Source organism: Dasypus novemcinctus, chromosome 17 (genome assembly GCF_030445035.2).
Source record: "Dasypus novemcinctus isolate mDasNov1 chromosome 17, mDasNov1.1.hap2, whole genome shotgun sequence".
NCBI lineage: Eukaryota > Metazoa > Chordata > Mammalia > Cingulata > Dasypodidae > Dasypus > Dasypus novemcinctus.
In genome coordinates, this window is record NC_080689.1 from 50,092,419 (window position 1) to 50,110,357 (window position 17,939).

Below are 17,939 nucleotides of genomic sequence, written 5' to 3' on the forward strand. Positions count from 1 at the left end.
GTTGCATCATCTTGCTGCGCCAGTTCCCCATGTTGGCCGGCACTCCTGAATGGGATGGCACTACTGTGTGAGGTGGCACTCCCATATCGGTCAGCACTCCTACATGTGCCAGGGCTCAACTTGGGCCAGCTCCCCTTTACAGGTCAGCTTGCCTTCACCAGGAGGCCCTGGGCATCGAACCCTGGACCTTCTGTATGGTAAATGGGAGCCCAACTGCTTGAGCCACATCTGTTTCTGATATTATCTTATCTGTAACAAATGTTCAACCACAGTGTGGTGTGTTAATAGGGGGTGTTGTTCAGGAATTCTGCACATGTGCATGATTGTTTTATAAGTTTACAACTTTTGTCATAAAAAGCATAGTTAAAAAATAATAATAGGTTGGGTTAGTGGGAAAATATACCAAATGCAAGATAAGGACTATAATTAGTAAGATTTTGACAACATTCTTTCATAATTTGGAACAATGTCTCATGACAATGCAAGGTGTTGGTGGAGGGTTGAAGTGTGGAACCCCTGTATGATATTATGCATGTTGGCTTTGTAAGGTCACAACTTTTACTATGCACTTAATTGTTTATGTATGTTCATATATAAATGATATAAAGATAATAATAATAGTAGGGTGAGTTGGGGGAAAATACCTTGGTTAGTAGTAATATTTTGACAATGCTCTTTAATCATTAGTTAAAAATGTTTAACAACACTGCAAGGTATTTGTGGTAGGGTGAGTTATGAGAATCCTTTATGATGTTATATATGTTTGTTTTATAAGTTCACAACTATTACTATACACTTATTGTTTATGTTTATATATATTTATGTATTAGTGATTGCGACGGTTTGCTCGGTCGGTAGAGGTGGGGTCTGGCTGCGGACGAGGGGTCGGTCCCGCTTGGGATGAGGGGTCGGTCCCCTTGGGACGAGGGGTCAGTCCGGCAGCAGACGAGGGGTCGGTCTCACAGGGGTTGCGCGGTTCGGCTGATGGGGTCGCCCGGCGAAGCCGGCGACGAAGGGGTCGCCCGGCGAAGCCAGCGACGAACTGGGGACAAGGGAGGCCAGGCCCTTGTCGGGGGCTCTCAGGACTGGAGGGCGCACGGCAGAAGAACTACCGCCGAGACAAGGTAAACACGCAAGTCCAACTTTATTGAGGGAGAGGCAACAGTTTTATGGGGGCTGGGGAAGGCTGATTGGTCGAAGCCACGCCCTGTTCTGATTGGTTGCCGGAGAAAGGTCAGTGGGAGGTACTGGATGGGGGAGGGGTGGTGATTAGGGATTGGCTGTTGCTGTTGCTGGGGGAAGTGGCAGGGTTTAGTGATTGGTGGCTGCTGTTGCTGGGGTAAAGGGCAGACTTGAGTTTCCCGCCCACGCCTGGCTGTTGCTGCTGTCGGGGGGAGGGAAAAGGGCAGACTGGATTTTTCCACCCTGCGCCTGCGCAGGGAGAAAGAAGAAGAAGGGTGCTGCCCCACAAGGCATCTTGTGGTGCCATCCGGGAGGAGGGGCGGCCGCGGAAGCATGGCTGCCGAGAAGGGGAGACCCGAGGGCACTCTGCGCCCATGCCGAGCTTCCTTCAGGGGTGGCGGTGGGCCCGACCAACCACCCTATTATGGGGGCAGCGGTTTGGAATAGGCCTACCGCGGCCGCCGCCCCTCGCCAGGCCAGCAAACCACACTTCAGCCCGAGGGGTGACCGCAAGTGATTATACTTTAAGAAATTAAAAAATACATTAGAGACATACAACAGCGGACTTGAAATGGTAGAAGAAAGAATAAATGATGCAGAAGACAAAACAGCTGAAATTGAAGAGACAAAAGAACAGAGGAAAAGAATGGAAAAATTTGAGCAGGGCCTCAAGAAGTTGAATGATAATACAAAACACAACAACATACATGTCATGGGAGGTTACAGAAGAAGAGAAGGGAAAAGGGGCAGAAAGAGTATTTGAGGAAATAATAGATGAAAATTTCCCATCTCTCATGAAAGAAATGAATTTACTTGTCCAAGAAACATAATGTACCCCAATCAGAAGACCTATTCCAAGATAGATACTTCTCAGAATGTCAAACACCAAAGATAGAAAATTCTGAGAGCAGCAAGAAAGAAGCAAACCGTCACATACAAGGGATACCCAGTGAGAGTTAGTGTGGATTTCTCATCAGGAACCGTGGAGGCAATATGGCAGTGGTATGATACAATTAGGGTGTCAGAAGAGAAAAGCTGCCAGCCCAATTTTGGCAGCAAAGTTGTCCTTCAAATATGAAGGTGAAGGAAGCAGATTTGGCTCAACTGATATAGTGTCTGGCTACCATATGAGAGGTCCAGGGTTCAAACCCAGGGCCTCCTAACTGGTGTGGTGAGCTGGCCCATGTGCAGTGCTGATGTGCACAAGGAGTGCCATGCCACGCAGGGGTGTCCCCCGCATAGGGGAGCCCCATGCTCAAGGAGTGTGCCCCACAAGGAGAGCCGCCCTGCGCAATAAAAGTGCAGCCTTCCCAGGAGTGGCAACACACACACAGAGAACAGATGCAGCAAGATGACACAACAAAAAGAGACAGATTCCTGGTGCCACTGACAAGAATGCAAGCAGACACAGAGAGCAGACAATGGGGGGCGAGGGGAAGGGGAGAGAAATAAATGAAAAATAAATCTTTAAAAAATATATATATATATAAAAAATATATGAAGGTGAGTTTATAATATTCACAAACAAACAGAAATTAAGGGAGTTGGTGAAAAAGAATCCACCTTTGCAGGAAATATTTAAGGGAGCCTTAGAATTGGAAAGAAACAGACAGGAAAGAGATGTTTAGAGGAGACTATAGAGGAAAGAATAGCAGAAATGGTAACCAAAAGAATAAAGAGACAGTTGGAAATAAAATATAACATACAAAAACCAAAGAATAAAATTGTGGAAGTAAATAATGCATTTACAGTAATATCATTGAATATGAATGAATTAAAGTCCCCAATCTAAAGATACAGACTGACAAAATGGATTAAAAAAAACAACCAAGAGCCATTCTTATGCTACCAACAAGAGACTCTTTTCAGACCCAGGGTTAAAAGCAGGCTGAAAGTGAAAGTCTGGAGTGAAATACTCCATGCAAACAGTGATCAAAAAATAGCAGGAGTCGCAATACTAATATTGGACATAATAGACTTTAAATGCAAAAAGTCATAAGAGATACAGAAGATCATAATATATTAATAAAAGGGACAATATACCAGGAGGAAATAACAGTCATAAATATATAAGCACCTAACTAGGGTGCCCCAAAATCCATGAGGCAAACTCTGGCAAAACTGAAGGCAGAAATAGACATCTCTACAATAACTATTGGAGACTTCAACACACCACTCACATTGTTAAATAGAACTAGACAGAAGATCAACAAGGAAACAGAACTTGAACAATATGATAAATGAGCTAGACCTAAAAGACATATGCAGGATGTTGCACCCAAACTCAGCAGGTTATACATTCTTCTCAAGTTCTCATGGATCTTTCTCCAAGATAGATGACATATTAGGTCACAATGCATGACTCAATAAATATTGAAATTATACAAAGCACCTTTTTAGATCGTAATAGAATGAAACTGGAAATCAGTGATAGGAATGAGATAAATTCACAAATGCATGGAGGCTGAACAGAACACTCCTAAACAATCAGTTGGTTAAAGAAGAAATTGCCAGTGAAATCAGTAAATATATTGAGATGAATGAAAATGAGAACACAACTTACCAAAACTTATGGGATAAAGGAAAAACCGTCTTGAGTGGGAAATTCAAAGCCCTACATGCCTGTATTTTTAAAAGAGAGAGCTAAAATCAAAGATCTAACTGAACTGAAGAAACTATAAAAAGAACAGTAAAACAATCCCAAAGCAAGCAGAAGAAAAGAAGTAATAAATAATAAAGATTAGAGCAGAAATAAATTAAGAAAAAAAGACGGAAAATCAACAAAACCAAAACCTGGTTCTTTGAGAAGGTAAGTGCAATTGGCCAACCCCTAGCTCGACTAACAAAGCAAAAAAGAAGATGCAAATAAAATCAGACTGAATTCAGACAAAAATAAAATGGATCATAATAGGATATAATGAGAAACTGTATGCCAACAAACTAGACAACCTAGATGAAATGGACAAATTCCTACAAAATGGACAAACAACCTACATTGATGCCACAAGAAATATAAGAATTTAAACCAATCACATTTATTTATTTATTTTTAAAAAGATTTATTTATTTAATTCCCCCGCTCCCCCGGTTGTCTGTTCTCTGTGTCTATTTGCTGCGTCTTGTTTCTTTGTCCACTTCTGTTTTCGTCAGGCTTCTGTTGTCCTCAGCAGCACGGGAAATGTGGGTGGCGCCATTCCTGGACAGGCTGCACTTTCTTTCTCGCTGGGCTGTTCTCCTTATGGGTGCACTCCTTGCGCGCGGGGCTCCCCTACACGCCCATGCGTGGGGCGGCACTCCTTGCGCACATCAGCACTGCGCATGGCCAGCTCCACACGGGTCAGGGAGGCCCGGGGTTTGAACCGCGGACCTCCCATGTGGTAGACGGATGCCCTAACCACTGGGCCAAGTCCGTTTCCCCCAATCACGTTTAAAGAGATGAATCCATCATCAAAAATCTCCCAACTAAGAAAAGTCCAGGTCTAGATGCCTTCACAGATGAAATCTACCAAGCATTTTGAGAAGAATTAAGATCAATCCTATTTAAACTGTTCCAAGAAATAAAAGAGTAGGGAAAAGTACCCAACACATTTTATGAAGCCAACATTACCCTAAGACCAAAGCCAGGTAGAGACACTACAAGAAAGGAAAATCACAGACCAATTTCTTTAATTAATCTATGTATAAAAATTCTAAGCAAAGTACTTACAAATATAATCCAACAGCATATCAAGAAACTTATTCTTCATGAGCAAGTGAGCTTTATTCCTGGTATGCAAAGCTGGTTCAATATAAGAAAATCAACTAACGTAATATACCACATTAATAAATTTAAGGAAAAAATCCTCATTATCATCACAATGGATAGAGAAAGGCATTTGAGAAAATCCAGCATCCTTTCTTGATCAAAACATTTCAAAAGCTAGGAATAGAAGGAAAATCCTCAGTATGATAAAAGCAAATATGAAAATTCCATAGCCAACATCATACTCAATGGGGAAAGGTTAAAAGCTTTCCATCTAGGACCAGGAACAAGACAAGGATGCCCACTGTCACCATTGTTATCCAACAGTATGCTAGAGGTTCCACTTAGAAGAATTAGACGAGAAAAATAAATGGCATCCAAATAGGAAAAGAAGAAGTAAAACTCACTATTTGTGGATGACATGGTCCTATGTTTAGAAAAAACTGAAATGTTTATGAGAAAGCTACTTGAGCTAATAAATGAGTTCAGCAAAGTAGCAGGAAACAAGATCAACAGGCAAAAGTCAGTAACATACCTGTACACTAGCATTGAACAACCTGAGAAGGAAATCATGGGGGAAAAATCCATTTACAATAGCAACAAAAGGACTCATACATATGAATCAATTTAACCAAAGAAGTATAGGGCCTATATACAGAAAATTACAAAGCAATGTTTAAAGAAATTTTAAAAAATAAACAAAACAAAGAATTAAACAAGTGGAAAGATGTTCATGGATTGGAAGACTAAGTATCATGAGATATCAATCCTACCCAAACTGATTTATAGATTCAATGCAATATCAATCAAAATTCCAACAGCCTACTTTACAGAAATAGAAAAGGCAATTACCAAATTCATTTGGAAGAGAAAGTGCCCCCAAATAACCAAAAGCATTCTAAAGAAGACAAACATGGGAGGAATTTCACTGCCTTACCTTGAACCATATTACAAAACTACATTGGTCAAAACAGCATGTATTGGGAAGCGGATTTGGCTCAACTGATAGAGTGTCTGCCTACCACATGGGAGGTCCAGGGTTCAAACCCATGACCTCCTGACCTGTGTGGTGAGCTGGCCCATGTGCAGTGCTGATGTGCACAAGGAGTGCTGTGTCACTCAGGGGTGTCCCCCACATAAGGGAGCTCTATGCGCAAGAAGTACACCCCATAAGGAGGGCCACCCCATGCGAAAAAAGTGCAGCCTGCCCAGGAGTGGCACTGCACACACAGAGAGCTGACACAGCAAGATGATGCAACAAAGAGACACAGATTCCGGATGCCACTGACAAGAATCCAAGCAGACAGAAGAACACACAGCGAATGGACACAGAGAGCAGACAACTGGGGGAGGGGGGGAGAGAAATAAATTTTAAAAATAAATAAATCTTTAAAAAAAATCCAACAGACTTCTGATACTTTGCATCAGCAGCCCCTTGGCTGACTGATACACTACCAAAGCTGTGTTAATGGGACAAAACAGTCTCTTCAATGACCAGGGCAGGAAGAACTGGATATCCATAGCCAAAAGAATGAAAGAGAACCCCTATCTTACTCCCTTTACAAGAAATAACTCAAAATTGATCAGAGACCTAAAAGTAAAAGCCAGAACCATAAAACTACTAGAAGAAAATGTAGGGAAATATCTTAAAGACCTTTGTGGTAGGTGGTGGTTTCTTGGACCAAAATATGAAGAATAAAAGACAAAATAGATAAGTGAGACCTCCTCAAAATTAAACACACTTGTACCTCAAAGGACTTTGTCAAAAGGGTGAAAAGGTAGCCAGCTCAGTGGGAGAAAATATTTGGAAATCACATATCTGATTAGAGTTTAATATCCATGATATATAGGGAGATGCCATGTGATAGTTTGATATTATTTATGAATTCCCAAAAAAGAGAAGGATTATGTTTGTAAACTAACCTGTTCCTCTGGGTATTGCCTCCTTTGATTGTATTAGATTCACCTGAGAAGTCTTGATTAAATTACCTGTTAAATTATGGTTCTCAGCCCAGAGTGGGCTGATACAAACAGACACTCACTCAAGAAGACACATGGGAGAAGAGATAGCTCTGTCATGTTTGATCCTGGAGCTCCAGGGATAGATGAGCCATTTGCCTGATAGTTTGCAGCTGAAGAGAACAGAGCAGCTTATAAGGCCTAGAAAGAAACGAGCCCAATGCCAGACTGATGTAGGAAGCCCTGAGAGATGAGCCATATACTAGCTTACAGCTGAGATCGGAAGACACTGGGCCCACGGAGACTTAAGAGGAAGAAGGCCGGAGAGATCAGGCAGAGATCCCCTGCCATCTTGCTTCAACGCTTGGCAACAGACTTTTGTGACAGAGTAACCTTGAGTTGTACTCTCTAAGGCCTTACTGTAAGCTTTTACCCCAAATACATACCCTTTTTAAAGCCAACAGATGTCTAGTACTTTGCATTAGTACCCCTACGGCTGACTAATACATCCTACAACTCAACAATAAAAAGACAAACGACCTGATTAAAAATTGGGCAGAAGACTTGAATAGACATTTTTCCAAAGAAGAAATAAATGATGAAAAAACAAATGAAAAAGTGTTTAACATTACTAGCGATTAGGGAAATGAAAGTCAAAACTACAATGAGATACCATTTCACACCAATTAGAATGGCCGCTATTAAAAAGAGAACTACAGGTGTTGGAAATGATGTGGAGAGATTAACAATCATTCACTGTTGGGAATGTAGAAAGGTATGGCCACAGTGGAGGACTGTTTGGCAGTTCCTATGGAAGTTGAATATAGATTTGTATTATGACCTGGCAATACCACTATTAGGTATATACCCAGAAGAACTGAGAGCAGAGATATGAACAGGCATCTGTACACTGATATTCATAGCAGCATTATTCATGATTGCCAAAAAAAAAAAAAAAAGGAAACAACCCAGGTGTCGATCAACTGATAAATGGATAAACAAATTGTGGTGTGTACACACAATGGAATATTATGCACCTGCAAGAAGATATGAAGTCGTAAAGCATATGACAACCTGGATGAACCTGAAGGACATTATGTTGAGCAAAGCAAACCAGACACAAAAGGACCAGTACTATATGATTGTGCTATGAACTAAATATATTGTGTAATCTCATGGAGTTAATAACATTGACTATGGGTCACTAGAAAATAAAATGAGGTTAGAGAATGGAAAGCTGAGGGTTAACTTGTGCAGAACTGGAAAAAAGGACGTGTGTTCATCTTTGAAAATGAATAGAAACGGTAAAAACCCAATATAATGTCTATAACTAGCAATACTATTATGTGGGTGTGAAAGTGGTTTAAAGGGAAAGTCTAAAGTCATATATATTACTAAAAGGAAAGATAAAAAATGTAACATGGAACTGTATAGCATAGTAAAACCATATGTGAAATATAAAATGGGTAAAATTTGCATATATAAGATTTTTTCTTTGTAACTGAACAAATATATGTTAATGCTACAAGATGTTAATATCAGACCAAATATATATATATATACTAAGTGAAAGAAACCAGACACAAAGTACTACATATTACATTTATATAAAATGTAAATATAAATAAATTTACAAAGATGAAGTTAGGGAAGCAGACTTGGTCCAGTGGTTAGGGAGTCCATCTACCACATGGGAGGTCTGCGGTTCAAACCCCGGGCCTCCTTGACCCGTGTGGAGCTGGCCCATGTGCAGTGCTGATGCACACAAGGAGTGCCCTGCCACGCAGGGGTGTCCCCAGCGTAGGGGAACCCCACGCACAAGGAGTGTACCCCATAAGGAGAGCTGCCCAGCATGAAAGAAAGTGCAGCCTGCCCAGAAAGGGCACCGCACACACGGAGAGCTGACACAACAAGATGACGCAACAAAAAGAAACACAAATTCCCATGCCGCTGACAACAGAAGCGGACAAAGAAGACGCAGGAAATAGACACAGAGAACAGACAACCGGGATAGGGTGTGGGGGAAGGGGAGAGAAATAAATCTAAAAAAAAAAAAAGATGAAGTTAGACTAGTGGTTGTGTAGGGTTGGGCAATGACTGCCTAGGGCTGTGGAGTTTTTCTTTTGTGAGTAATGAAATTGTTCTAAAATTTTTTGTGGTGATGAATGTGCTACATTGTGATTATACTAAAAGTCATTGATTACACTTTGGGTAGATCATATGGTATATGAATATATCATAAAACTGCTTAAGAAGTAAATAATTGTGCAAGAATAGTCAGAAATAGCAGCTATTTATATCAGGGGAAACATAGCAAGATCGAGGGGTGAAGAATTTTCTTGTTTTTTTGAGTGTATGGTATGAATGCCTGGTAAACTAATGAAGATTCTTGTGAACACCAAATTAAGGGGTCTTTGTGTATTTTCCTTATCTCTGACAGCCAACATTTTCAAAGAGACGATTTTACTTCTTATAACCTTAAATGTGGGGTCAAACCTGGGTTTGAATCTGTGTGCCACTTTTGAGCAAATTTCCTTGGGCTAAATTAACCTCTGTGCTCATTTGCCTGATCTATGAAATGGGGATAATCATACCTACTTAACTGAGTTAAGAGGAAAAAAGGATACTGCAGATTAAGCTTTTAACATAGCCCCTGGCAAGTATGGGCTCAGTATGTTAGCCCTTGTTGCTGAAGGTTATAAATGCTTGTTAACCATCTTAACAGTATGCAGTTTAGAATCAGGAGCTATCTCTAAAGATTACCTGCTAAGGGGGTCAAGTGGAACAGTAGTACCCTTTACGAATAGGGATATTCCTGAGTAGCAATCTGTATCAATCTTGGTTCACCAGAGAAATATAAATATGCTACACATTATTATTATAAGGATTACTTTATACCACTGTAGTAGCAAGTTCAAACTCTGTAGGGCCAGCCGCAGGCTCTGGTAAAGTTGATGTAAAAGTCCTGAGTCCAAATTCCACAGGGAAAGCTGCACGACTAAAACTTCTGCCAAGAGTTGATGTTGAACTCTTCTTTTTTTTAAAGATTTATTTTTTATTTTTTTTTATTTCTCTCCCCTTCCCTCCTCCCAGTTGTCTGCTCTCTGTGTCCATTCGCTGTGTGTGTTCTTCTGTGTCCGCTTGTATTCTTGTCAGCGGCACCCAGAATCGGTGTCTCTTTTTGTTGCATCATCTTGCTGTGTCAGTTCTCCATGTGTGCAGCGCCACTCCTGGCCAGGCTGTACTTTTTTCACGCAGAGTGGCTCTCCTTACGGGATGCATTCCTTGCGTGCAGAGCTCCCCTACGCAGGGGACACCCCTGCGTGGCACAGCACTCCTTGCGCGCATCAGCACTGTGCATGGACCAGCTCACCACATGGGTCAGGAGGCCCTGGGTTTGAACCCTGGACCTCCCATGTGGTAGGCAGATGCTCTATCAGTTGAGCCAAATCTGCTTCCCAATGTTGAATTCTTGAGGCAAAAAGTCTCTTGACCTCTGGAACGCTAAGTTCTTTTAAGATCTCCAACTGACTGGATGAGGCCTACCCACTTGATTGAGGGCAGTCGATTGACTGTAGATGCCAATCCTATAAAATACCTCCACTGTAACTAACTAGGCCAGTATTTGACCAAACAATGGAAATCATAATCTAGCCAAGTTGATGCATAAAATTAGTCATCACACAGTCCATTACAAGAGTGGGAAATTATCTTTGCCTATTTCTAGCATAGGTACTGAGGGACAAGAGAAGGTGATATTGTTCAGCAGTAAGCAGGTAAGATTTGACAATGTGGGTAGAGAACTGCCAGACACATTTACACATGTGATGATACCATGTAGGACTTGCATCTCAACCTGAGGGAGGATTGTAAAAAAAGCTCTCCACTGGGGCACAGTGACTATCAGAGCCACTTTAGGGAAAGAACATCGCCAACACACACATCATCTTAATGTCTACAGACCTTAAAACAGATGAAGGAAATGTACTTAGTGATACCTTTTACTTTCCTACATTAACTTCTGTACAAACCTTTGCCTTGCCATGGAGTAAAAGTTATGTTTAACTTTAAATGTCGTCCAGTAATGTTTGGTAGTACCTGAATCTCAAGAGCATTTGCATTGTAATGCCTTTTATCCATAAACATTTTTCTGTGTATATATTTTGTGGTATCAATTGGGTTCTTATATAGTCTCACGTTTCACTGTAAGTTAAAAATGTTTTGAAAATGACTTATTCTATTGAAATCAATAATAAGGTTTCATATAATCCTTGAAATTAGACTGTTGTATAGAGATAGCTAGGTGACCACCAATATTCACTCTCCTTTTCTTTCTTTATTTTTTAAAGATTTATTTATTTATTTAATTCCGCCCCTCCCCCGGTTGTCTGTTCTCGGTGTCTATTTGCTGCGTCTTGTTTCTTTGTCCGCTTCTGTGGTCGTCAGCAGCACGGGAAGTGTGGGCGGCGCCATTCCTGGGCAGGCTGCACTTTCTTTTTCACGCTGGGCGGCTCTCCTTACGGGTGCACTCCTTGCGTGTGGGGCTCCCCTACGCGGGGGACACCCCTGCGTGGCACTGCACTCCTTGCATGCATCAACACTGCGCATGGGCCAGCTCCACACGGGTCAAGGAGGCCCGGGGTTTGAACCGTGGACCTCCCATGTGGTAGACGGACGCCCTAACCACTGGGCCAAGTCCGTTTCCCCTCCTTTTCTTAATTTAAAGGCCGAACTCCCACATTTTGATTTCCTACCCTCTTCGTGGTTAAGTTTTAGTCAGTGGGATGTAAGATAGAATGATGCATTTGACTTCTGGATCATGCCCTTAAAAGTACTAAGTGTATGTTTTTCTTGCCCTGCCTCCCCTTCTTTCAATGGGGTATAGAAGTAAGAGTGAGAATTCTGCAGCCACTTCAGACACCGAGGTGGAAGTTGTGTGTTAAGGATAGCAAAGCAGTCCTACCAACCTGGACCACTCACCTCTACTATTATTTAAGAGAAAGGTAAATTGTTGTCATGTTTAAGCCACAGTGTTTTGGATCTCCTTGTTAAAACTTAGACTGTACTACAACTAATACAGGTATAGATGTGCCTATCAACACAGATGGTTAGATTTAGTGAGGAGAAGGGGGAAGTGGATTAAAGGTGAAATTCCCCATTCTGCATAAAGGGCCTTCAGAAGGAAACTTTGTACCATGCTGAAGAAAAATTCTTCCTTGAATAAAGGTTGTTGAACCTAATGAGTTGGCCATTTGATATTGAGCTACAAAATGAAAGTTTGGAGATCTCTCAATGACCCTTTCTAGCTCTGTCATTTTATAAATGTATGTTATTCTAGAAAAGACTGGTGAGTGATGAGGAAAAGCACGAGACAGTATTACTTGAACTGATCCCTCAGAGATGCAGAGCAGTGTGTGGTGCAACAGCAGGAGAGGATGTCATGGATGGGGTCTAGTAGTAGAGCTTTATTCTCTTTGAGCTGTGCTTGCAAACTGGTTAGTTCAACTGACATCTTTTTGTTGAACTTTGATAAAAGCAAGGAGTGGCAGCCAACACAAATTCTGCCTTCCAAATTAACACAGGTGACACTTACCCAAATGTTTTGCTGTTGCACAAAAAGGGTCACCAGGCTTCCAGCCTGCAGTGTTTTACCTGCCAGCCAATGACAAACATGTCTTACATCTTTCTTATTGTGGCACACCACTTTCAGGTACCAACTTTCTCTTTTAAAGAAAATATCAGCTGATGTAAGAAAGAGTAAAAAATACAGTAGCTAAAGCAAGAGAAACATTTTTCTCTCAAGTAACAGCTAAGAGTAGGCAGGCAGTTTAGGGCCTTTTAGGCAGCTCTTCTTCACGAAGTACTTCAGGGCCCAGGTTTCTTTTTTTTTTTCTCCCCTCTTCCCCCCACCCTGCTCTATATTTTTTTCTGTCTGTGTCCATTCACTGCATGATCTTCTGTGTCTATTTCTCTTTTTGTCTTCTCATTTTCTCCTCTAGGATTCACCAGGATTCGACCCTGGGGACTTCCAATGTGGAGAGAGGTTTCCTGTCCCTTGCGTCACTTCAGTTCCTGCTTTCTGCTGCGGCTCTCCCCTTCGTCTCTCTTTCTGTTGCATCATCATCTTGCTGCCCGCACGCCTTTACCAGGAGGTCCCAGGGATTGAACCTGAGTCCTCCCATATGGTAGACAGAAGCCCAGTCACTTGAGCCACATCTGCATCCCCCAGGTTTCTTATATGTTATTGCTCTGCAGTCCTGCAGCCCTTGTGGATTGTTCTCGTTCTTGAGGTTTAAACTGGCTCACCATCACCACTGAGTTCTAGTCTATATGAAAGGAGAAAGAGAGGAAGTAAAGGACAAACAGCGGCTCTTTGAGAATTTGCTTAACCATGTTTGTGGTACAAAGCTGACTAACTTTAATAGCTTTGTAGAACAAAAAATATTAAGATATGTAGAAAGCCACAAGTGATCCAACTGGGAAAAAAACTGACGTTCTATACAGTGAGCCACTTAACCCCTACTTAATCACCAGATCTCATTATAATAACTATTCGTTTGGAGTGACATTCTACTCGTTCTGTCCTTTCTGATCCTAACATTTAGTTTTGGTTCTCAAAATACTCACATCCCAAGTGGAAACTGAAACTGCTGACATGTAGCATTTATCCTTCAAGTTTGAGCCTTTATATCTTTCTAGGTTCCCAGCAATTGTATTCACAATAAAGCAAACGTACTGTACCAATTAATAAATGAAAATCAGAGCTCTGTGTTTTTATTAGTAAGGAGATGTCTCCTAGAATAGACGTTTGATGTCCCTCAAATCGTACAATTTTCCCGTCCTATCTGAGTAGTTATAGCAAAGTGAACTGCACCGCAAATCCTTTCATCCATTCTTTTTCTGTTTTTTGTTTTTTTAATCTCTCGTATATTCCGCATTCTTCCGGACCCTGGGTGGTTATCTAAGATCAGGCTCTGAGGGCCTGGTTGCTAAGCGATGAGACGTCGAGAAGGTGGAGACGCTGCACTGCGACAAGCCGGGGAGTGGATTCAAGAGCCTGGAAGGAGGTGGGCAAGGCGCGGCAGCCGCTCGTCGGGCTCCACCGGTCCGCCCGGCAGGAGCTCGTCGCTCATTGGCTCGGCCGCCGCGGCGCCGGCCTGCGATTGGCCCGGCGGCGTTGGGCTGCGCTCCCCCGCCCCTGCGCGCTGGTCCCCGGCTGAGCCGGCGGGCGGGGCGCGGGGCGCGGGCCCAGCGGCCGGGGTTGCGGTCGGGCCGCGCGCGCTTCCTGGCGCGAGTGCGGGCGGTGTCAGCCGCTGCAGGTGAGCCAGGCGCAGCGAGGCCCGCCGCGGCCCTGAGGGGGTGAGCGAGACGCCTCGGGGCTCGGGTGCCGGCCGCGGGGCGGGAAGGGCGGCGAGGGCGGTGGTACCGCTCGCAGCGCCCCGGTGCCCGCCGCGGCCCCCGCCCGCAGCGGGGTGGGCTGGGCCGGGGTCCGCCTCACCGCAGCGCCTCCCACACAGCCCCCTGCCCGGCGCGCCCAGCGCCGCCCGCTGACCCCGCTCCCGCAGCCCGCGGGCCGGCCCAGCCTACTCGGCAGCCGCGCCGCTGGTCCCGCCCGCGCCGCCGCCCGGGGAGGGGGCGGGGGCGGCCGCGCCCCGGGCCTCCGCCGGCTGCGCCCCAGCCTCGCCCGGCTGTCCGGCGCCTTTGTCCCCTCCGCGCCCCGAGAGTTTCTGCCCCTGCGCGGGGCGGGGTCCGCGAACGTCCTGGGGTGCCCGGAGACGCGCTGCGCCGTGAGCCTCTGGGCGGAAGGTCTGAGGGGTTTGGGGTCTGTCATCCAGGGTTTTGGGTGTGATTTTACTTTCTCCTTCGCGATCGAAGCCAACTGACTGTTCTCATTTGTGGCCTGGAAGCGGGGCCGCAAGGCTTCTCCCCTGGTCCAGGACTCGGGTATCTTCAAAACTGTTATGTCAAAGGCCCTTGGCCTGTGCCACTGGCCTCCCTCTCTTCCCATCTTGCCGCCCTCTGACTGGGGAAGAAGTCTCTGTTTACAAAAACCATGTTCTATTTGAAAAGAAAAAGAAAGAGAAATTATCAGATAGATGCCAGTCATAAACCTTTTTGGTGTGGATGTGACTTAGATTGGTATAATTAATAATACACACGTATAAACCAAGTTTATGGGAATGGGAGAGGGGACCTCATAAAAAGTGTCCATTAACGAATAGGACTTTTTCTGGTAAATAACATTTCATTTTAAATATTAATAAATTTGATATTTTATCATAAATGGGTGTGGATTTAGTTGTAGCATAATCTGAGTTTGGACTTTTTCTTGTCACAGTTTCTTGAAAAGTCTGTATTTTTTTTCCTCCAGAATGTGGTGCACTATGACAGCTATTTAGAGAGAACATATGTTTTATTAAGGATAATCCCATCAGTCCTCTTTCCCTTTCAGACTTACTTTGAGAATCTGAAGGATGCTTTCTTGAGTGTTCATTTAACTGGAATTCATACTGAGTAGTCTTCCCCTTTTAGTATAATTCAGTTGTGTGAAGAAAATGTTAACAAATTTTTTTTTACATGTACAGGCTCTAAATTATTCTTAAACATGTATTCATAAATGAGTATCATTTCAGATAATAAGTACTTGAATTGACCCTTCAGAAATGCATAGCAGTATGTGGAGCAGCAGCGGGAGAGGAAGACGTGAATGGGGCCCAGTATTTCAGATACACATACCAAGTTTTAAGTGTTTGATATGGGCAGTATTTTTGATTCGCTAACATGTGTCTGCAGATGCACATTTTTGGAAGTGCTGAAACAGCAACACCCAGAATCCTTGCCCCAAATTCCATTTTAGACCCTTTTCTAAAGAAATTATAATAAAATATCCAAGAAATTATAATAAAGAAACCCAAAGAAATTATAATAAAATATCCCATATTCTAACATTCATCCCAAACTGGTGTGATATGAAAAGAGATGAATGTACTAAGCAAGCAAGTCTTGAGAGAACAATTCCTTGTTCACTGATGAGAAACCAGGTCCTTCAGGAATATGACTGTTGTAGATTCAAAGCTAAATTGATTAATAACAGCAGATCATGGTCCTGTTTACCTTGCACAAAGTAGGTGTTTAATATTTAAATGCCTCATGGATCCTCTGTGTAGGGAGGATCCCAAAGAATACATCAACTCTTAAGATTTGTGGCTTTCTCATTAATTCAGCAAACATTTGTGGCATTTTCTAATATGCTGGGCACTCTTCTGGGGATTCAGAGATCGAAGTTCCAGCTCATCAGGGAGCTCCCAGTCCAGTGGATTAGAGAGAAAAATGTACAGAAATTTCTCAGAACCTTTCCAAGGTTAACCAAACCTGCTTTCCCAGGGTTTGCATCAAACTCAGTGAGGGACAGGGCATTGCTTTGGAATTTACTCCATTTACACCTGTTTTCAAAATGACCAATTCTTTAAAAAAGGAATGAAGAAAATCCATTTTCTTCTGGACTCAAGGTGGTGTTTATGGCTATTAAACTAATTCTTAGAAAATTTTCATGCCAAAAATGACCAAAGTCAAAAAGGGAAAAAATAGTAATAAATTATTTATTGAGCACCTTTTATGTGCCTGAGAGTGTGTTGGGTGCTTTATATATTTATTATTTAATCCTCATAACTACTCCATAAGGGAGGTATTATTTTCCTTATTTTATAGCTGACACCATTGAATTAGGATCTAGATCTGACTCGTTTTGTTGGCAGCATACTTCATTGGAATGCTGTTGTCTCTCTTTTTATCTGCCACATTTGTCTTTATGAATCTGTTTAGTGTGAGAATCTCTGGATGGTAACGTCACTACTAGAAACAGTGTATAAACCTCTCTGTGTTCCAGGTAGCACTTTTCTTATATCTTCAAAGTCATATGTGCTAGCTACTATTATTGTCTTTGTTTTACAGATGAGGAAATCAAGACACAGATTAAGTAACCTGAACCAAATAATACAGTGAGTTTTAGAATTGAGATTCAAGCCCGGGCAGGCTGTCTCCAGAGTCTGCACTCTTAACTGCTACACTATACTGGCCCCTCAACAAGGTATATCAGTTGTTACTAGGACACTCTGGTTTTAGAGTGCTTAAATTTTTTCTTTGTTTCTTTATATGTATGTGTATTTGTGTGTGTATGTGTGTGGTACCAGGGATTGAACCCAGGACTTCGTACATGGGAAGTAGGCACTCCACCACTGAGCTGCTTCTGCTCCTTTCTTTATTTCTTTTTAATATTCATGCAAAAACTTTAGTTTTATGGTGTCTACTATCTGATGTCCTATGCCAGTGTCTTATTTTTTTTCTTTCCTTCCCCCCACCATGCTCTTTTGCTGTCTGTGTCCATTTGCTGTGTGATCTTCTGTGTCCGTTTTTGTTTGTTTGTTTGTTTGTTTTCTTCTCGTTTTCTGCTCTAGGCTTCACTGGGATTCAATCCTGGGGACCTCCAATGTGAGAGAGAGGTTCCCTGTCAGTTGTGCCAACCCAGTTCCTGGTTTCTGTTGTGTCTCGCCTTGACTCTCCCCTGCGTCTCTCTTTTGTTGCGGTATCATCTTGCTGTGTCACTTGCCATGCAGGTCTGGCTCACTGCTCGGGCCTGGCTCACCACATGGGCACACCTTTACCAGGAGGCCCCAGGTATCGAACCTGGGTCCTCCCATATGGTAGACGGAAGCCCACTTGCTTGATCCACATCCGCTTCCCACCAGCATCTTATGTAAGCAATTATATAGTACAAATCATAGTTAACATGTTTTGAGAGCTTACTACATTCCAATACCTGTGCTAAGTGTTTGAAATCTCTCATAATCCTCAGAACAATCCTAGGTGGTAGATACTGTTATTTTATGTTGCATCACATTTGTAAAGTGCTTTTGTTGCCTTCAGAGTGCTTCCACAGAATAATTCCTTTAATCATCTCCATGCTGTCAGAGGTTACTATCACCTGATTTAGCTGTCAGAGGTTACTATCACCTGATTTAACTGATGCAGTTCTGCAAGGCTTAGATGATTTGCCTTG

The 17,939-nt window shown here is 42.8% G+C and overlaps 1 protein-coding gene across 16 annotated transcripts in view; it reads left to right on the forward strand.

Moving 5' to 3' along the window:
* The first annotated feature begins 14,074 nt into the window (after positions 1–14,074).
* SANBR (SANT and BTB domain regulator of CSR) overlaps positions 14,075–17,939 on the forward strand; it is a 93,725-nt gene continuing 89,860 nt past the window's right edge. For 4 of the 16 annotated variants that reach the window (XR_011646110.1, XM_058278626.1, XM_058278631.1 and 1 more), the window contains exons 1-2: positions 14,091–14,202; positions 16,835–16,970. The gene's annotated coding sequence lies outside the window, so the exon portion shown is untranslated. Of the gene's footprint in view, positions 14,243–16,834; positions 16,971–17,939 lie in introns of all 16 variants that reach the window. The other 12 variants (XM_058278619.1, XM_058278621.2, XM_058278625.2 and 9 more) reach the window with 8 other exon arrangements.